We start from the raw sequence: 26,462 nt of genomic DNA on the forward strand, positions 1-26,462 counted from the left end.
AACGGATAGTTTCTGTTGAGGATGGTGAAAAAGTTTGAGGTATAGATAGTGATAATGGTTGTACAATAATGTGAATGTTCTTAACACCATTGAACTGAACACTTAAAAATGGTTAAAATGGTAAATTTAATGTTATGTATATTTTACCGCAATAAAAAATAACAATTGAAAAAAAACTCATCAAGGACTTGTAGACAAAACAGAAAGCAGCTTTGTTAATTTAGGCTGAGTTGCTTCCTCCTCTGGGCACCCAGAACGCCGGTCGCTTCCAATACATTGTCTGGCTCCTGATGCCTCTCCTCTGCCCTGCAGTCCACCTCTCCACCCTTAGGGGGCGCGTCTCAGTAGTTCTTCCACGGACCTACCAGGGATCCCTTGCTGTGTTCTGAATCCTGACCAGGAGGTGCAGAGGGGAGAGATGCACGAGGCATGCCTGTGGCTCAGCCAGGTCTCTGGTACCTACTTCCCCGCCCATCTGCTTCAGTACTTCTCCGTCACCGGCTCCCTGCTTCCCGCAAGGCACCTTGACTCCTTTTCTGTCTGCACTGACCCCTGTGGATTTAGTGACTCAGCTCTTGGACTGGCCCTTGGCTCAGCACTTGGCCCTGCAAGATTCAGCTTCCTGCATCTGCTCCCTGTCAACTCTCAGAGTCTGCCAAGCAGCTGAGGTCATCCTACGCTTGTCACCACCCTATGGAAAAGGAGAGCAGAAGCCACTAGTCACCCAGGCTGGGAAGGTTACGTGATCCATTTCTTGTTTCCCTCACCTCCTGCCCCTCCATGCAGCCCAGTCAGTTCCACCTCAGGAATACCTGGTGTATGTACTTCCTTCTGAACCCGCCCTCTCCCATGCTGCTTGAGATCAGGGGCCCGTCATGCCCTGGTGAGCCACGGCACCAGCCTCCTGTCTGGTCTCTCTCCTCTAGTCTGTGCCCCTCCAGTCCTTTCTCTACATGCTTGCCAGAGCTATTGTCCCCAGATGCAAATCTGGTCCCAGTTCTCTCCTGCTCCACAGGCCCCCAATGCTGGAGGGCCAAGTTGAAGTTCTCTGCTTGCCAGAATAATTCCCTCACACTTCGACCCCCACCCCCTACTCCAGCCCCAGCCCCTCCTCCAGCAGTGCCACCCTCCCTACTCCAACACACCGAAGTTCGCTGCCTTCACCCATTTGTTCCTTCTGTGGCACAGTCTGAGTGACTGTATGGCCTGGTTTGCCCAGAACAGTCTCTGTTTACACCTGTTCAGTGTAATTATTAACAGCCTCTCTTTCACTCTCCAAAGTGTCCTGGTTTGGGCAAGAAGTTATGTGGTCAGACTACCTTTGCCCTCATTCTTCACCTGGTGAATCTCTGCTCCTCTTCCACAATCTGCTTGATGTCAGAAGCGCTGGGGAGCCTTGCCTAAGACCTGCAGGAGAAATCGGTAGCTCCTTCAGGACTCCCTCGGCCTTCTGTGTATAACTTCATGACAGTGTTTACCATGGTGTAGTGTCAGGGATTGTGTACATGTTTGTCTTCCCTACCAGGCTTCCTGAGTCTTACATATCTGTTCATCCCCAGCACTCAGAAGAGTCCCTGACATATAGGAGGTGTACAACTAAAATTTGCTGAAGAGGAATGAAAAAATGAATTCATTTATTACGTGAGGACTATGTGCTGGGCACTGTTCTAGGTTCTTGACAAAACAGATGAGCATCCACATTCTCCCAGAGTTTACGTTTAAGTGGGGGGAACAGACATAAGTTAATTTCTGAACAAGTCGTAGGTAAGGGTCTAGGTCTGGGATTTCCTTTGACTAAGCAGGCTCATTCCTAGGGCTGGGGCTGGGGGGCAGCTCCCTGTGAGGCATGAGGCTGTCTGAGGGATGAGGGCCACCTGGCCAAAACAAGCATTCTGGCAGAAGGAAGAAGCAAAACGTGATGATGAAAGCAGGACCAGAGAGATGCTGCGATGCTTGTTCTGAAGATGGAGAAAGGGGGCCACAACCCAAGGAATGTAGGTGGTCTCTCAAAGCTGGAAAAGGCAAGGAAACACATCCCTTTCTAGAGTCTCCAGAAAGGAACACAGCCCTGGGGATACTTTGACTTTAGCCCAGCATCATACTTCTGACCTCCAGAACTATAACATAATAAATTTGTACTGTTCTTTAAAAAAAAAAAAAAGAAGAAGAAGGAAAGAAGCAAGGATCAGATGCTGGGTAAACTGTGTCCATTTGGGGAAGGATTTCAGAATGATTTACTTCCAGGTCGGACTTCTGTCAGTCCTCTCCGTGTACTTCCGGGACAGTCTGTTTGACCTCATTGAAGATAATTCAGAGTGTTATTGTAAAGCCTTGGATGAATGGCTCCCTTGGCACATCCTGCGATAGAGGCTGTCGTTCAGATTCGTACGTGGTCAAGATGAGTCAACCTTGTCGTGAAAACTGTCCTGAGTATTGCAGCTACCTAACTTTCGCATCAAGTACCACCAATGATGACTTTTAATCATCAAAATATCAAATCTGTAGAAAAATATGCCCACAGAGATTGCTACCATTCCAATGTTAAAATAAAAACACATCTACGGACATAAAAATGGCAATATGATCTGTTCTGTGGACATAGTTCCAACCAAAGCAAGGCCCTCCCCCTCCCCCGGAGTAGCTAATCTCCATGCAAGGTCTCTGTGGGATGAGGCCCCACCCTGGAAAGCCCTCGATACCTTTCCTCCTGGGTCTGTTAGGAAATGCTCTGACAAAGTCTCAATCCTCTAACCAAAAGCATATCAAAGAAAATTTTTCTCACTGTTTTTTTCCTTAGGAGATGACAGAGTAGCAAGTGTATGGATGAGAATACCAAGTAGGCATTTTGATGATGCTAATCATGAAGTTGGCTGGAGAAAATGGGAACTGGATCAGAAAATACTGAATAAATCCTTTTGTGCTCTCTCCTTTTAACACCTGAGTCAAAGCAACCCCTTCCGTTTTCTGGGATCCTGCGTTAGTGTTCCAGCAAGCCAGGCCCCTGCCCAAGCCAGTGAGCCATTATCTGTTTTAACTGAAAGGTGCCACTCTTAATCTGCCCCTTTTATTCCATGCCATCACTCTGATTTAAATAATTTTCTTGCTTCCAATACTGCAGTAGATTTCTTCTTTCTTCTCTTTCTTTTTTCTTTTTAATTTTTATTATAGAAATTTTCAAACGTATAAAAGAAGTAGAGAGAATAGTAACATGAATGCAATTTACCCATCACCTAGTTTTTCTACAAAAAATTTACATATAGTAAAAAGCACGGATTTTAAGTGTACAATGTGTTTTGATAAACGTATACACCTGTTTAATTGCCACCCCCAATCAATATATAGAGCATTCCCGTCACCCCAGAAAGTTCCTTTGCCCTCCCCCAGTCTTAGCAGTTATCACTACATGCCGTGTTTGTTTCATCTATACCCCCACCCCAAAACCTCAGGATGATTTTGAAGCAAATCCAGACATCATATTATTTTATCTGTAAATACTTCCTTATGTTTCTCTAAAAGATAAAAAATATTGTCACACCTAAATGAACAATGATTTCTTAACGTTATTAAATATCCAGTCTGTGTCTACATTTCCCCAATTCTCTTCTAATAGATTTGTAATTGGTTTGTTCGCCTTTGATATATCCCATTGACTTTGAAAACCACTCCAGATTAACATTTCCAATCCACCATCGTGATTATGTGCTGACTACTCCTTAGTCTAGCAGAACCTGGACTCAATGTATAACTTTCCAGTTTAAATTTCCAGTATTCCTCTGCAGGCAGCTTACTCTTCAGCAAAAGTAAACTAGCTTTCGTATGAATAAACCTTGTTTCCCTGCCTCTGAGAATTTGATTGAGTCTCTTGCCTCCGCCAGGGACGGGTTAGTGGCTAGGGAATCGGTAGTAAACAAGACCAACATAGCTCCTGCCCTCGGGGAGATTGTGGCCTCCTCTCCTCTCTACCTGTTGGAACCCCATTTACTTTAAGGTCAAGTCCAAACGTCATCTCTGTGAAGTCTGCCCTGATCTCCTCAGGCAGAAATATTCTCCTGCTCCTCTAAAGCTCCTGCACTGCTGCATTTGCACTGCTCCTAGAGTACGTCCCACACAAGGAATTTGAACATAAGACAGGTAGAGAGAATTACTTCATCTTTGTAATACCTTCAACATCTAATGGGAACACAGCGAATGAAGGAATGAAGGAATGAATACTATGCTAAGAGGAGTTATCAAAAAAAAAAAAAAAAATCACCCACCAACTGCCAAACCTGAGCCAACTGTTTAAGAAAACATATGTTTGAGACATCCTCCACCTGGTATAGATGATTGCAATGCTTTGAGGGCATCTGGGAGAAAAAGCCCGTTTATGAAGCATTGGGAATTAGCCCGGAGATTAAGAGCATATGCCTTGAGGTCTTCCATCTTTCACTTATCTTATTCCTTTCTAGTCTGTTTCTGAACTTGGGACACAGAACTAAAAAGCTGATTTTCTGCAGCCAGAAATCCTTAAAATTAGTTCTCTGTCATGACAAAAATTTGAAAACATAAAAAGGCATAAAGAAGAAAATTAGAATCACCCATAACCCACCAGTCAGACGAAAATCACTGTAAACATTTTGGTCTATTTGCTTTCAGTCTTTTTTTTCTGCGAATAGGAAAAGGGTCTGCTCTGCAGCACTGGGTTTCACACTGGCGCTGAGGGTGGGTGGACTTACACAAGGAGAACATTTTGTTTTCCATGTTAAAGTCGTATGGCCGTCGTCTCCTCTCCATTCTGCCTTTCCTCACTGATTGATGGATCTCTCTTTTTTTTTTCCACACATTTTGTTCTGGCTCTTCCCCCACTGAACCCAGAGTTCTGGTCTTGTGACCCTAATTTGAGTCTTCACGCCAATCTCTGCTCCCAACATCATGTCCCTAATCAGAATATCAGAGCCCTGTCATTTCAAATCTGTTCACCTCACCTCCTGGGCTCTGAAGCCAAGCTCCTGGACCACATCTGATCTCTGACCTTTATCGTACTTTTTTTTTTTCCACTTACGAGCATTTTCCCATGGCATGAAAAAGCCTTTGTAAATTGAAACTGAATGGCTGCATATTATTGTCTTTTATGTTTGACCATAATTATCTTAATCATTCTCTTAATATTGACCTTATGTTAGTTTCAATTTGTCACTATTATGAATAACATTTTGATGAATATCTTTGTAAATAAATCTTTAACCATGTATCAGATTACTTTCTTAAGTCAGCTACATAGAAATAAACTAATTGACATAAAATATGGCATAAAAAACATTTGATACATATTGTTAATGTGATTTCTAGAGAGAACGTGCAAACACACTCCCACTGCCAAGTATAGTGTGTCTGTCTTGTTGCATTGTGGCATTATTGTTAGAAGAGAACTTAGGAATAGAAAGGAGTTTTCTCAATGTAATCAAGCACATCTCTGAAAAATGTAAACTAGCATCATACTTAATGGTGACAGACCGAATGCTTTCCCCCTAAGATCAGGAACAAAGCAAGGATGTCCATTCCCACCAGTTCTATTCAACGGTGTATTCTTTTTAAATATTTGCTAATATGGGATATTAAAAATCATTGTGCATCAATTTGTGTATCTTTGTTTTATTTTCTTACCTTTATTAACAATTTGTATTTCTTCTTTTGTGTATTATGTATCTTGTAGTCTTTGCCCATGCCTCTGTTGGAGTTCTAAGGCTTTTTATTTCTGTGAGCTCTGTATATTTCTGTCTTAATTATTTATTTCTACAAATTTGTAGTTTGCTTTTTCATTTTTGAATCCCATATTTTTGCCATAGAGAAGTTTATTTTATTTTTTGTGAACAAAACTATTGTGTCTGTCTCTTTTTAAATTGCTTTTGTGCTCAACTCTTTCCTCTTCTAGCACTCCATGGTTCTACAGAAGCTATACTGCTTCTATATTCAAGGACTGGTTGAGTAGTTCATCACCCCATTATTTTGATAACCAATTTTCAGATGAGCAGTAGTTCTTATAGCCTGCAACTGGTGTTATTTGTGTCATTATAGTCCATCAACAGGAAAAAAAATGGCCCAGAGAATCTAATTTGCAATATTGGCTCAAAGTTATAATGTGTAGAATTTATACTCAGTTTTGAGTCATGTTTTCATCTACAAAATTTAATTAAAGGATGGTGAGGCTGATATTCAAGAATCACATAGGAGCATAAAAATGTATAACAGAATCTCACAGAGAAGGATAGCTTAATTTGGACTGGAAGCTTATCTTACTAATTGTTCAAAATGGAAATGGAGAAGCATTTTCTCCTGTTCAAGAGTAGCTAAAGAGTAAGGAGAACAGGGTTGGCCTGGTGGCGCAGTGGTTAAGTGTGCACATTCCACTGCGGCGGCCCGGGATTCGCCCGCCCGGATCCCGGGTGCAGACATGGCACCGCTTGTCAAGCCATGCTGTGGTAGGCAACCCACATAGAAAGCAGAGGAAGATGGGCACAGATGTTAGCTCAGGGCTAGTCTTCCTCAAAAAAAGAAAAAAACACTAAGGAGAACAAATAAGAACAATTATTTTTCACATGCTATCAATCAATAGAGTTATACTGAGTATTGAATTTTCCAGAAGTTGTTAGTCTAAAAGGGGTTGATTTTTTTTTAATGTTAGTCTTTTAGGTTACAAAATTGACACTAAAGAATCTTCTATTTGACTTTATTTGTAGCTTAACTCATGTATACTATTTCTGGGTTAATAGCTGATAAATTATTGTATTTTTATTATACCTCATATTCTCTGGTCTCATAAAGAGTTTGGATGTGAGACCGTAAGAAGAGATGTACCTCAGAGTAACTACTTTCCAGAGTTAGTACAAGCATGTGATGAGTAAGATTTTTATGATACCAAAATTCTCAACGTAAAACAAAGGGAAAGTCCAGATGAAGCAATTTAAGATAATAATTTACACAAAAGTACAAAAAAGAGCCCTGGACTTCAACAAGAATTCATCTATCAATCACAATTTCAAAATACTTGAAAGAAGAACATTGCACTGAACAGCACCACTGAAGGGAGCTCTGAGCGCGTGGAGGCCGCAGCACAATTTGAGCCCCCGCCGGCTCATTCTGCTTCCCGCACGCCCAGTTCAGCCCAGCCTTTCTCGAATTTGCTCTCTGCACCAGCATAGGACCTGCAAAGAGCAGGGACTCAATAAATTTGTTGTTATGAACACCTTTTTGGTAAGTCCTTGGGGAATAGAATCAGCATTCAAAAGAGTACCAAGAGGTGGACTGTGGGGCCAGGCTGTCCTGATGCAAATCCTACATCTGCTATTTACCCACTGGGTGACCTTGAACATGCGTACTTAACCTCTGAGTGTCAGTTTACTCTCATTTAAGATGAAAATAATGATAGCATCATAGGTTTGTGTCAAGATTAAATGAGACAAGGCATAAAAAATACCTAGTATATAGTAAGCATTTGGTACATTTGAGCTATTTATACACAGAGGAAAGAAAAGCACAACCACCTGAATATTTCCTATCTATATCATCCTATGCAAGTAAATGATATATATGTGAGCAAAAGACATATAAACGCACTCTAAGAGCCATTGATTCAGTTAGGGTTCGGGTTAGCTGCATGAAATAAATAAATACCCCCTGCCCCCATACACCCAAACCAGCCATTTAGAAAAATCGAAATTAATTTCCCTCACACATAAAATAAGCCAGAAGGTAGGCAGCCCAGGGCTGCTCTAATGGATACATAATTATCTGGCTCCAGGCTCCATTCTTCGGGCTGCCCCTCCCTCCTTAGTGAGCTGCCTCAGGGTCCTGGAAGGTTGCTTCACCCCCACTATCTGATCTCCTTTTCTGGACAGTGGGAAGGAGAAAGCGGGGGAAAATGGGCCTGCCTTTACCCTTTAAAAATATTTGTCAGTGGTTACATCCAACACTTTCATTAACATTCCATTGGCCAGAACTTGATCCGAGTCCCATTGAGCTACAAGGAAGGCTGGGAAATAGCCTTTATTCTGAGCAATCCTGTGCCCAGCTAATAATTAGAGGTTCTGGTACAACAAAGAATATTAGGGAGGAAAATAGCATTTCTTACCACAGCCCAGTGGATAACAAACTGGCTCTGAGAGAGAAACATAATATATTCCAGAGAAACGAGGGCAACCCCAAGATTTATGTATTTGCTTATTTATCTGTTAGGGGGCAATTGTCACTGGTTTATTCTGTTGTGTTTGCGCTTCATTCCTCAGTCATAACAAAGATTATGTGCTCGGCCCTCCTAGAAATGCTTACCAGAGTGTCCTTCCCGTTCTGACCTCCAGGCCTTCGAGGCGAGGGAAAGCTCTTGGGGAGGATTTCAAAGAAAAACCACCAGATGACTAACAGCTTGAAACAGTAAGACCTCACACGGACCTTTAAGGGATGGGCGTGAGTCAGCCAGGGAAAGGAACGGCTAGAGGGTGACTAAATAATGGTGTCCTCCTACGTAAAGGACTCTGACACAGAGGAGAAGCAGAGGGAGGAGGAGGTGGAGGGTCAGGAGGATGGCCAGCTCTTCATCTCCACTAAGGACTGAAGAGAAGAGAAAAGGGAACAGAAGCGACTGCGGGTGGCATATAAGGAGAAATGTGCTGCCGGGGATGGCTGTTAAAACACTGCGCATGCAGATTATACACTGACATCTCTGACCACTGAGATGTTTGACACACTCCTCCTGAGCGCAGGGGTCTGGGGTTGGAGGGGCGGGGCACAAGCAGAGGGCGGGTGAATGCCTTGAACATTAACAGTTTCCTTTCCCATGTCTCAGTTTCGCTCATGGAATAACTATGTTTTGGAGCTTAGAAAAAGGGTACGATGTTGATTTGAAAGATAAATTCTGGTTTTGCATGTATATAAAAAAATAATAACTACACGGTATCAGTATATTGTAAAATAGAGGAATGAATTTTCTATGTTTTAAGACACCTTTTTTTAAATTATAAAAGTAACACAATGGCTTTCTGGTCAAGATGGTACAGTAGGATGCAAAAGACCCCCTGCAAACAGTAAGCTATGCCAAACAAAACATACAAAGAGAAACACAAAAAGATATAGCCTGGCTCAGAAAGGAGATGATTACTTATGGGGCCCAGAAACAGAAGACAAACAGTAAAGAGCCAAGGGAGGCGGAAACTGGGACCTGCGGCCGAGGGTCTCAAAACAGGCGGTGGGAGCTGAGAATCCGGCCCCTCTAAGATGCTCCGCCTGAGACTGAAGACCAAAGCCACACTCACTGCGAAGCCAGAGGCCGGGTGTAAGATCTCCTTCCTCCTCTCTTCCCCTTCCCTTCTCCAAATCCCACTCCCCAGGGATAACTGCTTTTCCTGTTGAGCTCTCCTGATGGCCACTCGGCAGATAAGGACATTACAGCATGTACGGGTCTTTTTCCCTCTCCTGCCCTTTCTCTACTTTTGTTCAGGTCTGCCGTTGTTCTCACATTTCATTCTGATCCGTAACCATAATTAAGTCTTTTGTGCTTTGTATATAGGTCCATTGCAAAAACAAGTAATGTGGCTGAACCCCCAGTGGAGGAAATGTATCCTATGTCATGAAACCTGTGCCGTGAGTAAATAGGCTATTTTTCTGAACTCTGTGTATAGCTCAGAATCATGTCATGTTTTACTTAGCTTCTCATTTAGATCATGATTTTCTTTTACAGCATTTGTTTTCCCTAAAGTTTCTAATTTCCTCTCCTGTGTGTGTGTGTGTATTTATATGTAATTATTGAAATGCCTTCACTTTCTCATCCAGTACTTCCAAGTTCTTAAATATGCGTTATATGTAATGACACCTTTTTTCTTCTTAAAGATATTCTTCTTGGAGCCCTTTCACTTCCTGTTTCAATTTGAGCTGACAGCTGTCCAGGCCTGTTACACAAGTGACCCCCTGCGGTTTCTCTTCGATGATTTCCTGGGCTAGTTTCCTTGGTTTTTGGAGTCAGTCTGCCTCTTTCTTGTATTTCTTCTCAGTTCGAGAGGAGTACATCCTCAGTTTTTACAGAAAGGGTGTTTGTAGAGAGAAACTTTGTGAGTGCTTAACATTTTGACTTTGTCCTCGCCTTATTTGTTTGATTGGATGTAGGATTCTAGATGGAAATAATTTTTCCTGGTAAATTTTGAATTATTGCTCCATTGTCTTTTAGCAACCAGTGTTGCTTTAGACATATCTGATGCCAATTTAGTCCTCATTTCCACCTGAGAAACTTCCTTTCTTTCCTCTCTACACAATTTTAAGGTTTTTCTTTTTAAACATGGCATTCTGAACTTTCACCAGAATATGGCTGTGTTGCTATAGATGTGTCACCCTCCACCCTCGCCAGAGTAGGAGGTGGGTGAGAAGTTCTTTCAACCTGAGCACTTGAATTTTTCTTCAGTTCAGGGAAATTATCTTCTGTTATTTCTTTAAATACTTTCTCTTCATTCCCTATTCTCTCCTCCTGGAACTCCTAATAGATATTGAATCTTCTATGTTTCTTAACTTTTCCTCATTAATGCTCCATATTTTGGAATATCTCTCTCTCCATATCTTCCAGATCACTATTTGATCTTTTCTTCATTCAGTCCTTCTATTTTTTTTTTTAAAGATTTTATTTTTTCCTTTTTCTCCCCAAAGCCCCCTGGTACATAGTTGTGTATTCTTCGTTGTGGGTCCTTCTAGTTGTGGCATGTGGGACGCTGCCTCAGCGTGGTCTGATGAGCAGTGCCATGTCCGCGCCCAGGATTCGAACTGACGAAACACTGGGCCGCCTGCAGCGGAGCGCGCGAACTTAACCACTCGGCCACGGGGCCAGCCCCCAGTCCTTCTATTTTGAGTTTTCATTCTACCAACCGTGTCATTAATTTTTGAGAATTTTTCACTTTCTGAGTGCTCTTTTTTCATGGCCATCTGTTTCTATTCTTTCTTTGAATAATTTATCTATCATTGAACATCTTTTGGAGCTTAGATTAGAAAGTTTTTTTTAAGTTCTATTTCTTGATTTTTTGTCTCCCACTCTCTGAAACAATGTGTTCCATTTGTTCAAATTGGTCTTTCACAGCATTATTCTTTTAAATGTCTTATGATTTTGTTTGACATGGCTTATGAATGATGAAATATATTGATTTTCACAGGCCACTTACCTGAGTTTCCTTCACCCAAAAGGCCTCTTCCTCACCCCACTCCCACCCTCTGCTCCCATCAGAATAGGAAGTGAGTAAGAAGTCTCCGTGTAAACGAGTGTGTATGCTCCACAGGCAGGATTCTCAGAATTGCCAGGGTAAATAAGAATGTCCTCTAAAAGCAGACTAGCCAGCCCTGGTGGTCCAGTGGTTAAGATCTGGCTCTCTCACCACCCCGGCCCAGGTTCGTTTCCCGGTCAGGGAACCACACCACTGTCTGGCAGTTGTCCTACTGTGGTGGCTGTGTGTTGCTGTGATGCTGAAAACTATGCCACTGGGATTTCAAATACCAGCAGGGTCACCTATGGTGGACAGGTTTCAGCGGAGATTCCAGACTAAGACAGACTGTGATGAAGGACCTGGCCACCCACTTGCAAATAAATTTACCATGAAACCAAAGTAAGAGGATGGCTCAAAAAAGTTGTGCAGAGTTGTGTGACTCTGCTGTACACAGGGTCACTAGGAGCAAAGTCCTTTGCCTGTGGCTTCTTGTGGGGGACCTGAGTCTCTCAGCGCCTGCTCCATCTCAGTCTCCAGCCCTCATACCTTCACCTTTTCACCTTGAGATCTCCCCAGACATAGTACTTGGAGGAGGGGCTCACAGGGCTGCTGCAGCTGGGGCAAATGGTGCTGCTCCAAATATTTAATGGAGAGGGAGGGACTAACTGACTGAGCCATTCTATAGATGGTCCTTCAATTCATCAATCCTTCTCTCCAAACTTATTGACTCCAAGTCTTGGAATTTCTCCAGAATTCTGCCACGAAAAACAGCTAATACTTCCATGGTGGCCCGGGGTTACCATTTTGCTCTGCTCTCATCCCATCTACTCTCCGTCTTCTATGAATTTTTCACAATGTCTTGTCTGTGGATGGTGCTTCCTTGTTTTCCAGGCGCCCGTGTCTTTCCACTTTCTCTATCCTTTCTAATTTCACTTGGGTCTGCTCAGCCCTGGGCTTACGGCTGGAAAGGAGATAGTCCCTCCTCGCATGGAGTTGATGTTCTTGAGCAGCAAACGAGCAGTTACGGTTGAGCAGACAACTCATGGCGTTAGGACAGTAAACGCTGCAGGAGGGACTCCCTAACCAGAGTCACAGTTAAGAAAGGCATGTAAAGAAAAGGCTGCCTTAGCTGAAATCTGATGAATGAGCAGGTACCATTTTGGAGCAAGAGGAGGGATGTGGCCAGAACAGAGAGAAGGGAGGACAAGCATTCCAGCCTGAAGGCACAGCATGCAAAAATGTGGAACCCTGCAGGTGAGAGTGGCCAGCCACATAAATGTCCCTCTGCCTCACGGGACAGAATGAACCCAAACAAGCTGCCTGATGGCTGCCCACCCTGTCACTTAGGATGTTCCCTTTTCCGTATTTTTCTTACAAAGAACAAAAGAAATCAGTGTCTGCAGAGGGCTTCCGGTGGAAATGCTTATGCATATCATCTCCCTAATTCTCTCAGTAATCCAGTGAGATGGGCATAATCAATACTACTTAGAAGTAAGGAAATTGAGGCTCCGAGAGGTGAACTAACTTTCCCAAGACCACACAGCTAGTAAGTAGTAATGCTGGGATTCTAATCAGTGGGGGCATCTCTAAAGCCCACGTGCTTTCCTATATTAGGTGTCAGTAGCTTTTTTTTCCAATTCTTTTTATTGTGGTAAAATATACATAACATAAAATTTATTGTCCTAACCTTTTTTTTTTTTTTGATGAGGAAGATTCTCCCTGAGCTAACATCAGTGCCAGTCTTCTTCCATTTTGTATCTGGTTCACCACTACAACATGGCTGATGAGTGGTGCATGTCCGCACCCAGGATCCAAACCCATGAACCTGGGCCACCAAGAGGAGCACACCAGACTTAACCATTATACCACGGGGCCGGCCCCTTCTTAAACATTTTTAAGTGTACAGTTCAGTGGCTTTAAGTACATTCATAGTCTTGGGCAACTATCACCACCATCCATCTCCAGAACTCTTCCTGCCTTACAAAACTGAAACTCTGTCCCCATTAAACAACTGCTCCCCACTCTCCCCTCCCTCCAGCCCCTGATGTCCACCATTCAACTTTCTGTCTCTATGAGTTTGATTACTCTAGGGACCTCATATGGTGGAATCATACAGTACTTGTCTTTCTGTGACTAGCTTATTTCACTTAGCATAATGTCCTCAAGGTTCATCCATGGGTTCCAATATCTTTTTAATACCCTGTACTGAGGAGGCAATGTCAAGACAGCAGTGTAGGCGGACTCTGAACTCACCTCCTGCCATGGACACAACAAATTTACAACTACTCTGGGAACAATTACTCCTTAGAGAGAACTGAAAACTGGATAAAAAGAACCCCAACAACAAGGGACAGTGTTGACTTAGGTGGAAGAGGAAGAAATACCTTTCTGGAGAGAAAAATATCACCTTTTAGGCACAGCACTAAATGGCCAGACAGAAGAAATCCTAAGGTATGAGGCCTTCCCTAAAGGAATGGGGGATCTGAGCGGGGGAGCATAACCACAATAAGCAGCTTTTGGACTCAGCACAAGCAAGACGAGTGTCATAATATCTGGCTTTGCTGGCTATTAACAACAATGGGGAATACCCCCAGAAAATCTATTGGACATAAGGGGACAAAAAAGCCTGCTCCTGAGGGGCCCACACACAAATTCACCTGTTTCAGAAACCAACCTAAAATCATCAGAAAGAAAGATGCACAGTCCTTTGGTGAAAAAAGACTCACTTGATAGGCTCTGGGTGCATCTCAGCAAGAAGTGAGACTTCCTCAGGCTGGAACTGCCCCCCCAGGGACTGAGACATTGGCAGCAGCCATTACTGTGACCTAGTACAGGTATGCTGACACAGATGCTAGCCGACACCATTAGAGTTCTTCCCCTGGCCTGTTAGCCCAGGAGTCTGCCCCACCCACTAGAGCACCAATTTAATCCAGCTCAGCCAGGGCAGGCAGCCTACCCTAGGGACATAAATGAAGACTTGGGTTACCCGATCAATTAACAAACCCCACTCAGTCTGGCAGAAGGGAAGATAAATGTGGAATGGGTGGTGGAAGAAGCGATGGTTATCAATTTGTACTTCATGACTTGCTACAGAAATAGGTTCAGTAGTAGTTACACTTTATGTTGGTCATTTTAATTGTTCTCACTTCCTCCTGTTTTATTCTAAGCCCCGCTCATACCTTATACAAAGGGCACTGGCAATGGCTAACATTTTTTATTTCAGGTCAGATTGTGACTGAATTGAAATCACCATGCAATGACGCAACAGTTGATAGAACTTCTGAGGTACTCTGTGCTGGGAAAGGATAAGAGTGGATGCTGGGGGCTCTTGTACTAGATATCTTACATTTATGAAGCCTGAGGGCTTGAAGTGGAGTTCAAGGAGTCTTCTTGGGCCGGGGGTGAGGATGCTGGAGCAGAGGGACAGGATGCGCTACTTCACACTGGTGTTCACGGCGAGATTGGAGACACTGAATTTTCCACTGGGAGATGGAACATCAATTATTTATTTGTTTGTTTGTTTGTTTGTTTATTTTCTAAAATTGAGATATAATTGGCATATAATTATATTAGTTTCAGGTGCACAACATAACGATTTGATATATGTATATACTATGAAATTATCAGTACAAGTCTAGTTAGCATCCATCATCGTACATAATTACTAATTCTTTTTCTTGTGAGAACTTTTGATTTGCTCTCTTGGCAACTTTCAAATATACAATACAGTATTATTGACTATAGTCATCATTCTGTACCTTAAATCCAAGGACATTTATTTTAGGAAGTTTGTACCTTTTGACCAACTTCACCCATTTTACCCACCCCCCATCCTCTGCCTCTGGCAACCACTAGTCTGTTCTCTGTATCTATGAGTTTGGGTTTTTAAAAAAATTCCACATATAAATGAGATCACACGGCATTTGTATCTGTCTGACTTATTTCACTTAACATAATGACCTCAAGGTCCATCCATGTTGTCACAAATGGCAGGATTCTGTTCATTTTTATGGCTGAATAATATTCCATTGTGTGTGTTTTCTTTATCCATTAATTCACCACATTTTCTTTATCCTTTCATACATCAATAGATACTGAGGTTGTTTCGATGTCTTGGCCACTGTAAATAATGCTGCAGTGAATATGGGGATACAGATATCTTTTTTACTGTTTCCCTTTCCTCCAGATAAATACCCAGAAGTGGAATTGCTGGATCATATGGTAGTTTTATTTTCAATTTTTTGAGGACTCTTCATACTGTTTTCCACAGTGGCTGCACCAATTTGCATTCCCACCAACAGTGCACAAGGGTTCCCTTTGCTGCACATCCTCATCAACACTCGTTATCTCTTGTCTTCTTGCTGATCACCATTCTGTCAGCTGTGAGGGGATACCTCACTGTGGTTTTGATCTGCATTTCCCCGATGACTAGTGCTGTTGAGCACCTTTTCATGTGCCTGCTTACTCAATTGTTTCTTTATGATTGGATTTACCAGAATGGTGATTGGAGCTGCTTCCAGGTTAAAGTGGGAACAAGAATCTTAAAAAGACCTGTCCCCAATCTCCTGATCCAAGATGTAGCAAAATGGCATCCACAAAGGAAAACAATTCTGACTGCCAGAGCTTCTCAAACTTTAATTATGGGACACGCCCCCTGGGGACTTTGTTAGACTGCAGACTGTGACTCGGTAGGCCTGGGTAGGGGCTGAGATTCTGAATTCGAACTACCTTTCATGTGATGTTGCCATTGGGCCTCCCTTTGACTACAAGGCATAGCTCTGAGGCTCACAAACCTGTTATAGATTAGAATCAGCTGGGGGCTTTTAAGACCCACTCACGGCTAAGCCCCTCTCCTGGAGATTCTGATTCAATTTAGAGGCCTGATTTTACTGGGGCTTGGGTATCATTTCTTTAAAAGTCTTCCATATAATGCTAACAGTTCCTTAGAGGAATATTTTTAGGACCAGGTGACATAGTTGATTATTTCCAATTGATTAATGATGCATTTTGAATAAATCATTCATTCACTCATCCATTCATTTATTCAATTTCCAACTCTAGATTGAATGTCCTATTTTAGAGAAATTATGTCTGTGAATTTTTCATTTTTCAAGCAGTTCTTAGCATCTTCTTGAAATACCTATGTTCTTTCTGCTGAATTTTCACTAGGTTACTACATAATGAAATTAAGCTCTGAAAATGGCATCCTTCCTACAAATTTCACACTAAGCTGCTTCTTTTGGAACTAGACAATAGCAAAGGAGAACAAAATTAAATAGTCTAGACAAGGAAGAAAAAAAAATCTATTTTCAGTTTACATTTTATTAGAGGTGACTTGCCAGTCAGATGATATGTTAAAATTATACAGAACAAAAAAAGAATGAGTACTTTTGTGAAAATCTTCTTTTTTCATTCTTGAGCATTTCCCCAAGGAATTACGCACATAACGAAAATTCTAGGTGACTCCAGCAGTGGGCCGGTGATGCATCTATCCGATGCTTTCAGAAAACAGGGTAGAAATACGAAGTTTCAATCTTGCTATGAATGTTCTTATGAAGTCTTACGCATGTGGGCAACAGTTGTCGTAGGTACATATAAGTGGAATTGCTGGGTTATGTGAATGTTCGACTATGAAGATGTTACCAAAGTGTGCCCAAAGTGGTTGTATATTCTTATCCTCCCCACTCACAGTGTATGAGTTTCTATCGATCTTTGAGACTTGTGATTATAATCCTTAATTTTAGCCAGTTTAGTGGGTTTGATGTACTGCATGTTGTAGTCTTGATCTGCATTTCCTTAATTACTAATGACACCGAGCAAATGTTTCCACGTTTATTCAGCTTTTATGCCTCTTTCTGTGAAATATCTGTTTTCATGTGTTTGGACAGTTTTTCCACTGCTTGTTTGTCTTTTTCTGTTTGTTTTATAAGAGTAATCTGAATACTGCTTTCTTTGTCCGCTATATGTGTTTCTGGTCCGTAGATTGTCTTTGCACTTTCTTGTTGGTGTCTCTTGATAAACATAAGTTCTTAATTTTAACATAGTCCGATGTACCAATCTTTCCAACTAGAGTTTGTTGTGTTCTAAGTACTTTTTCCTTACACAGAGATTAAAAAAGATAGTCTCCTATTTCTGAGTGCTTAGAGGTCTTACCTTTATGCCTCTTAGTGTTAAATCCTTCCCGAATTAGGCATCATAAACCCACTCGTAAGGGCTGAGTCACATGTGGAAAGGATAGCCACAAATTCCTCCCAGGAAAGCGTGCCTGGTGTGTGTTCTCTGGCTTGTGAAATCCTCCCCTCATGCATATTTTGAGTTTGTCACTTCCTTACAGGCCAGGAACAGTAACAAACATGGGGACTCTGACATTCATAGTTACTTCAGCCCACCCTGGTACAGTGAATTAGTTTCTCAGTTCCCAATCCCAATAGATCTGACAAAGGTGGTAAACTAGTTATGAACATAAGAGGAAATTATAACCCCAAGGGGTGAGCAAAATTCCCCCCACCAAAGCATACTTTTAAGCTTATTATGTGACTTTATTATGTGACTGCTTTTTTTGATAACCGTTAAAAGGCCTTTCTGTGAAAACAACAACTCTAATTACTCCTATATAAATAAGAAAATTAACACAAAACAACCAATTAATGATACTGAATTTAAAAACAACAACAACTACAAGCCAACTCTGCAGTCTAATCCACATCTTTTTTTTTTTTATGCTTTTTGGTGAAGAAGATTGGCCCTGAGCTAACATGTGTTGCCAATCTTCCTCATTTTTCCTCCCCAAAGCCTCAGTACATAGTTGTATATCCTAGCTGTAGGTCGTTCTAGTTCTCCTATGTGGGACACCGCCACAGCATGGTTTGATGAGTGGTGCTAGGTCTGTGCCCAAGATCTGAACCGGTGAACCCCAGGCTGCTGAAGCAGAGCGTGCAAACTCAACCACTCGGCCATGGGGCCAGCCTCCAAATCCACATCTTAATGTCAGGAACGTGACCGAAGGAGGCAAGGAAGAAGCCAACGCTGACCCACACCTCTGCTCCCAACATGACTGACTCTCGGCAGACAGCAGCCAGGAAGGAAGTCAGGCACTCTGCACTCTGAGGGAAACCAGAAATAATAAAGGTACCTTGACTGGTTTGGGTCTCCAAGATATTAAAATTTTGAAAATCCTAAAACCTGGATTTCCAAACAGAAACGACTTTATGCCTGATTTTGCTATGTTGATATCTGAGACGATGTCTTGGGCTTTATGACTATCATCACGTGAGGAAGTTGTCTGTCGTCACTCACTAATGTAAACTTGGGGACCTTGATACCTTTGTGGTTCATTTGATTAAACACTTGTTAGGTTCTCTATTTGGGGAGCGAGTCCTTCTGAAGTCTGACTTCCTGGTTCTCTTTGCAAGTACTTTCCCTTTCAAAGTCTTCTGTCTCTGAGTGCCCCTTTGCCTTGTGCAGTTGGGTGCTATGATGCCGTCATAGTGTCGCTTATTGGTCATCTTTCTTACTTGGTAGTTCAAACTGTCAATGTGATGACATTTTCTTGGTTCATGGCCCACCCATACTTCTCACGTTTTGACTGGGCGTATTTTCACTGACACTTTACAGAGATCCATCCTTGGTTTCCTCCTGAAGCAGCGATTCATGCACATGTCCTCTTGGACACACGCAAGATGAAACAAAACCACGCTTGGAAAGGTACCTCTTGGGTTTGTTCCATCTCCAGCCCAAGCAAAACCTAGCAGTTAGAATTCGGCCAGTCATGAAACTAAGGACTTTTGAGCAATTTTTATCCTAAGTCTTCCTTATCAGAAAAAAAAACCCACCTTATAAAAAAGTATTTTCAACCCTATAAATCCCTTGCAGTAATAGAAGTGTTTGGGCATGTGTACTTGGGCAGTTTTCCCCCATTTGCTTTTTATCTAGGACAGAGTTTACATGTCTTCTTAGGGTGACTGTGCCCACATTGCAATATCTGTAGCTCCCTTGGGACAGGTCGTCATGGGTTTCACAGTCTCACCCTCTCCTGGGATCTAGGACAGAAGGTTAATGCAAAGGCCCTGAGGTAGACACATTTTTTTTTAACTTTTTATTGAGATTGTGATAGTTTACAACCTTGTGAAATTTCAGTTATACATCATTGTTTGTCAGTCGTGTTGTAGGTGCACCACTTCACGCTTTTTGCCCACCCCTTACCCTGCCTTTCCCCTGGTAACCACTAATCTGTTCTCTTTGTCTATGTGTTCAATTTCCACATATGAGGGGAGTCACACAGAGATTGTCTTTCTCTATCTGGCTTATTTCACTTAACATAATTCCCTCAAGGTCCATCCATGTTGTTGTAAATGGGACTATTTTATCCTTTTTATGGCTGAATAGTATTCCACTGTATATATATACACCGTATCTTCTTTATCCACTCATCAGTTGATGGGCACTTAGGTTGCTTCCATGTCTTGGCTATTGTAAATAATGCTTCAATGAACACAGGCGTGCATGGGACTTTTGGAATTTCTGATTTCAAGTTCTTTGGATAGATACCCAGTAGTGGGATAGCTGGATCATATGGTAGTTCTATTTTTAATTTTTTGAGAAATCTCCATACTGTTTTCCATAGTGGCTGCACCAGTTTGCATTCCCACCAGCAGTGTATGAGGGTTCCTTTTTCTCCACAACCTATCCAACATTTGTCACTTTTTGTTTTGGTTATTTTAGCCATTCTAATGGGTGTAAGGTGATATCTTAGTGTAGTTTTGATTTGCATTTCCCTGATGATCAGCGATGATGAGCATCTTTTCATGTGCCTATTGGCCATCTGTATATCTTCTTTGGAGAAATGTCTGTTCATTAGACACATTTTTTTTTAAAGATTTTATTTTTTCCTTTTTTTCCCCAAAGCCTCCTGGTACATAGGTGTATATTTTTAGTGCAGGTCTTTCTAGTTGTGGCATGTGGAGTGCTGCCTCAGCATGGCTTGAGGAGTGGTGCCATGTCCGCGCCCAGGGATCAGAACTGGCGAAACCCTGGGCCACCGAAGCAGAGCACACGAACTTAACCACTCGGCCCCGGGGCTGGCCCCTCATTAGACACATTTTTTCAACAACTCATTTCTCATGAGAAACTATGGAGGCCAAAGGCAGTGAATGACATATTTAAAGTACTGAAAGAGAAAAACTGTCGACCAAAAATTATACATCTAGCAAAATTATTCTTCAAAAATGAAGTAGAGGGCCGGCCCGGGGCCAAGTGATGAAGTTCACGCACTCTGCTTCCTCGGCCCAGGGTTTGACGGGTTGGGATCCTGGGCGCTGACAGGGCACCACTCATCAAGCCACACTGAGGCGGCATCCCACATGCCACAACTAGAAGGACCTACAACTAGAATATACAACTATGAACCGGGGGGCTTTGGGGAGAAAAAGGAAAAGTAAAATCTTTAAAAAAAAAATGAAGTGGAAATTAAGATACCCTCAGATAAACAAAAACTGAGGGAATTTGTCAGTAGCAGATCAGTCTTAAAAGAAATGCTAATGTGAGTCCGGCGGGCTGAAAGGACGATATACTGTAACCTGAAGCCTCAGGAAGAAGCAAATAATTCCATTAAAGGTAACTACACAGGTAAATACAAAAGCCAGCATTGTTGTTTTGTAACTCCTTGTTTTTTTGCTATATGATTTAAAAGATAAATGCATAAGCAATAATTATATATGTTAATCAGCACACAATGTATAAAAATGTGATTTGTAACAGTAACAAAAGAGAGGACAAACAACACATATGAAGGCACGAAGTTTTGTATACTATTGAAACTAATGGTATAAACTCAAAACAGATCGTTATAAATAACCATGACAATTGCAATCCCCAAGGGAATCACTAAGAAAATAACTAAAATATACAAAGCAAAAGAAATGAGAAGAGAATCAACACAGTACAAAAGAAAAAAGTTAAATAGAAAAGAAGGCGTGAATGAGACACTGAGAAACAAAAATGATAAAAGACATAGAGAAAGCAAACAGCAAAATGGCCAAAGTAAGTCCTTCATTGTCAATAATTACATTAAATGAAAATGTATTAAACTCTCCAAGGAGAAGGTAGAGATTGCTATCACACATGAAAAACATGATTCAACTATATACTGTCTACAAGAGACGCATTTTAGATCCAAAGACACAAATAGGTTGAAAGTGAAAAGACGGAAAAAGATTCCATGTAAACAATAACTAAAAGATAGCTGGGTGGCTATACTAATATCAGATCAAGTAGACTTTAAGAAAAAAAATTGTTACAAGAGACCAGAAAGACAGTATACTTTGATAAAAGAGTCAATCCATCAAGAAGATAGAACAATTATATCTAATAAAAGAGCTCCAAAATATATAAGGAGCTCCAAATGTAAAACCTAATCAAATGCCTCCAAAATATATGAAGCACCTAATAAAAGAGCTGTGAAATATACAAAGCAAAAACAGACCAAATTAAATGGAGGAAGAGACACTGCTACAATAATAGTTGGAGATTTCAACACACCACTTTAAATAACGGACAGAACAACCAGACAGGAAACAGAGGACTTGAACAACACTATAAACCAACCAGAACTGACATATACAGAACACTCCATCCAAACACAGCAGAATACACATTCTTCTCAAGTGCACATGGAACATTCTCCAGAATAGACTATATGTTAAGCCACAAAACAAATTTTAATAAATTTTAAAAGACTGAAATCAAACAAAGTATCTAATCTGACCATAATGGAGTGAAACTAGAAATCAATAATGAAAGAAAATCTGGAACATTTAACATATATGAAAAGTAACACACTGAAACAACAATTGGGTCAAGGGGGAAATCACAAGAAAAATTAGAAAATAATTTAAGATGGATGAAAATGAAAACACAACATACCAAAATCTATAGGAGGCAGTTAACCAGTGCTCAGAAGGAAATTTATGGCTGTAAATGCTTCCATGAAAAAAGGAAAAACAGAGGGCCAGCCCAGCGGCTTAGTGGCTAAGTTCACATACTCTGCTTCGGCAGCCTGGGGTTCACGGGTTCAGATTCCGGGTGCCGACCTGCACACTGCTTATCAAGCTGTGCTATGATGGTGTCCCCCACACAAGATAGAGGAAGACTGGCACAGATGTTAGCTCAGGGACAATCTTCCTCAAGCAAAAAGGCGAAGATTGGCAACAGATGTTAGCTCAGGGACAATCTTCGTCACCAAAAAAAAAAAAAAAAAACTTCATGCTGAGTGAAAGAAGACAGACACAAACGGCCATATACTGTATGATTCCACTTATATGAAATGTCCAGAGTAGCTGAATCTATAGAGAAAGAAAGCAGATTAGTGGTTTCCAGGGCCCGCGGTCACAGGAGCAATGAGGATTGACTGCTTAATGGGTACACGGCTTCCGTTTGGGGTGATGGAAATGTTCTGGAAGTAGATAATGGTGATGGTTGTACAACATTGTGAATTTACTAAAAGCCACTGAATTGCACATTTAAAATGGTTTCTATGGCGAATTTAATGTTTTGTGAATTCTACCTCAATAAAAAAGAAACAAACAAGACAGAGTATTCACTGACTTATGTAGGACTCAGGATTTCTTGGTGGTACTTTTGTTTGTTACGCATTTATTCAACCATCAAACAAAATTTTATTTGGCACCTGCTTTGTGCAGAAAGTACCTACGGAAGTATAATGTGCTTGATGTTGAACAGGAAAATATATTTCCTTTAATTTGTGGTTCTGTATTTCAGTCTAAACATAATCAAACACACATACACAAAAGAAATAGGAATATGTATACATTTAAAAAATTTTAAACATACCAACAAGCAAGGATAAAAAAATATGGGCAAACTAGAACAATATTTTCGTTACTAAAACTGGAAAAGTCAACACATTATTTATATGGCAAATTCTTTTCAAAAATCTACCTGTGCTATATAGCCATAGAAATTTGTAGGTCTTTTTCCTAGACCATATATCATTGAGTCAAGATAATTTATTCACAATTTTGTATCCTCTGATAAAATGAATACTTCTCAGGGGTATGGATGTAATTGTATAAGTCAGGTGATGATTCCAAGTGTGTTGAAGACATATGCCTGTGCTGTCCTCACTCACTCCCGCAGTTCGATGCCGTCTACTGTGGCAGTCTTGCCTGCTCCCCCAGAGGAAGGATCACACTGCTGACGTTCTCATAGTCTCAGCTGGTCCTTCACGGCGCATGTGAAAATTGTTGTTAAGTAATCTTCTAATTACTAGTTTAGTATCTGTCTTCCTGGAGAACATGTATTTCCCTAAAGGCATAGACTTTGTTTCCATCTCAGGAATGGTCCCAGTGCCTCCTTTGGTACTGCTTAGTACCAAAGTACAAAATGCTTAGTAAAAGTTAATGAATAAATATGTCACATCACAGAGGATTTTACAATGAGAGGACCCTCTATATGTTTTTCAATTGTCTTGTTTCTGGTTTGTATGGAGAATAATGATGTAGAAGGGGGTTCATACTATTCAGAAAGGCACGAGAGGACATGAGGTTCTGGCATTCCAGGGCTTAATCATCTCCCAGCTTCTTGTCAAATGTCAGTTAGAACAAGCCTTACTTTTTATTCCACATAATCATACTAGTTTATCATTTTAGTGTCCTGGGTTTCAAAAGTATTAGTTAAAAACTTTCCTTCTTAAATAATTGGAAGGCACTGCTGATAAAATAGTCCCAACATGGAAACAAACAAAATGTCTTTCAGTAAGTGAATGGTTAACAACCTGTAGTACAACCATACCATGGGATACCTTCAAGTAATGAAAAGAAATATGAATTATTGATAACATGCAACAACTTGGATGATCTCAAGGGCATCATCTGAGTAAAAGAAGCTGATCTTCTACATAAATGATTCCATTTATTTAACATTCTCAGTATGACAAATTCTAGAGATGAAGGACAGATTAGTTGTTGCCAAGTACGGTGGGAGGAAGACGTAGGTGTGACTAGAAAGGGGTGGAACGTGGGAGTTGTGATGGAAGTGTTCTGTAAAATTCTATAATGCTTCTTCTAAGCTTTTCATAAGAATTAATTCAAATATTTGAAGAAAAAAAAGGCAATGCTGAAATTCATTATCCTACTACGGTAACATTCATTTTCCATGGTCCCAGTGGCCATATTGCTACGTCAGAATCCTCCGCATGTGATACAATGGCATAGAGCTGTCCACACACACTGTCCCAAAGTCAACTTTCTGGTTTTGAGATTGTGCTACAGCTATGTGAGACATAGCCACAGCGGGAAACTCGTGAAGGACACACAGGATCTTTTTGTACTATTTTTGCAGCTTCCTGTGAGTCTATAATTATTTCAAAATAAAAAGTCCAAAGAAATGTAAAAAAGCAAGGGAGCTAAGTTTCACACAGGAAAGCGACCAAACTTTGTGAGGTTGGAGCATCTTTCCAGACACACTGTACGAGGGCAAATGCACCCACGGAAGAAGGGCATCTAGAGAACTCAGCTCCTCATCAGAAATTGCACTGGCTTTAACTTCTTTCTGGAATTAGTTGCTACTTTAGCTATTGTGTACAGAAATTATGCTATGGATTATATATAGTTGTAGAAGCAGAAGGAACCTAAGAGAGGCAAACCCCTGAAGTTCCACCTAAAAAGTCTGGAGAATGATGGAGAAAAGAGGGTTTGCCCGTGGTCATCCTCTCTGCCAATGACAGTCTTTAGATCCCTAAGCCAAACGCTCTCCCACCACACCTTGTGGTCCTCAGTAGCAAAATCCTTAAATTCTTTAGATGGAGGCTAAAGACATAGTTCTTTGATCACTAAGATAAAATGCCACCCACTCAAAATTTTAGAATATGAAATAATTTTTTTCCTTTGAAATGTGGATAAGATAGGTACTGCTAAAAATTCTATAATGCTGCTTCTAAGCTTTTCATAAGAATTAATTCAAATATTTGAAGAAAAAAAAGGCAATGCTGAAATTCATTATCCTACTATGGTAACATTCATTCTCCATGGCCCCAGCGGCCACATTGCTACGTCAGTATTATGTCCCACAGTCACTCAGGACACAGGCCTCCCTAGACAAAAAGCCAGTGTTTGTTTTTAACAGCTTTTTTGAGATATAATTTACATTACACAAAATTAACCCATTTCAGTGGTTTTTTCCACATTCACAGCCATTACCACAATCTAATATTGGACCGTTTCCATCATCCCCAGAAGAAGCCTTGTGCCCAATACCTATCAGTTCCCTTTCCCTCCTTGCTCCAGCTTTAGGCAAACACAAATCTACTTCCTGTCTCTATTGATTTGCCTATTGTAGATATTTCACATAAATAGAGTCATACAATATCTGTTCTTTTGTGTCCAGCTTCTCTCACTGAGCGTGTTTTTGAGGTTCATTCAGTTTGTAGCATGTAACAGTGTTCCATTCCTTCTTACCCTCTAACAGTATTCTATTATACGGATACACATACTACATTTTGTTTATCCATTCACCAGTTGATGGACATTAGAAATGTTTCCATTTTTGGCTACTGTGACTACCAGTGCTCTGAATATTCAATGTAGAAATCTTTGTGTGAACGTGTTTTCATTTCTCCTTGGTAGATGCCTAGGAGTGGAACTGCTGGGTCATGCGGTAACTCTGTATCTAACTTTCTGAGGAAGTGCCAGAATATCTTCCAAAGTGACTGCTCTGTCTTATATTCTCGTCAGCAATATATGAGGGTTCCACTTTCTCCACATCTTTGCCAACACTTGTTAATATGTCTTTTTTTATGTAGCCACCAGAGTGGTTATAAAGTGGTATCCCATTGTGGTTTTTGATTTGCATTTCCTTAGTCACTGCTAATATTAAGCATCTTTTCATATGCTTATTAGCCATTTGTATAACTTCTTTTTAGAAATGCCTACGCAAACCCTTTGCCCATTTGAAATAAATTGTGTCTTTTTATTACTGAGTTGTTAAAGTTCTTTATATACTCCAGATATAAGTCCATTATTGAATATATGATTTTCAAATATTTCCCCCATTCTGTAGATTTTTTTCACTTTCTGGAAAGTGTTTTTTGATGTCTTTTAATTTTGAGAAGTCTAACATCGTTTTCTTTTACCACTGTACTTTTGGTGTTATTTCTAAAAAATCATTGCCTAAATTCAAGGTCACAAAGACCCTCTTTTTGTTCTAAAGTTTACAGTTTTAACTCTTTCATTTACACCTGTG

This window comes from Equus przewalskii, chromosome 16 (assembly GCF_037783145.1).
Source record: "Equus przewalskii isolate Varuska chromosome 16, EquPr2, whole genome shotgun sequence".
NCBI classification, from domain to species: Eukaryota; Metazoa; Chordata; class Mammalia; order Perissodactyla; family Equidae; genus Equus; species Equus przewalskii.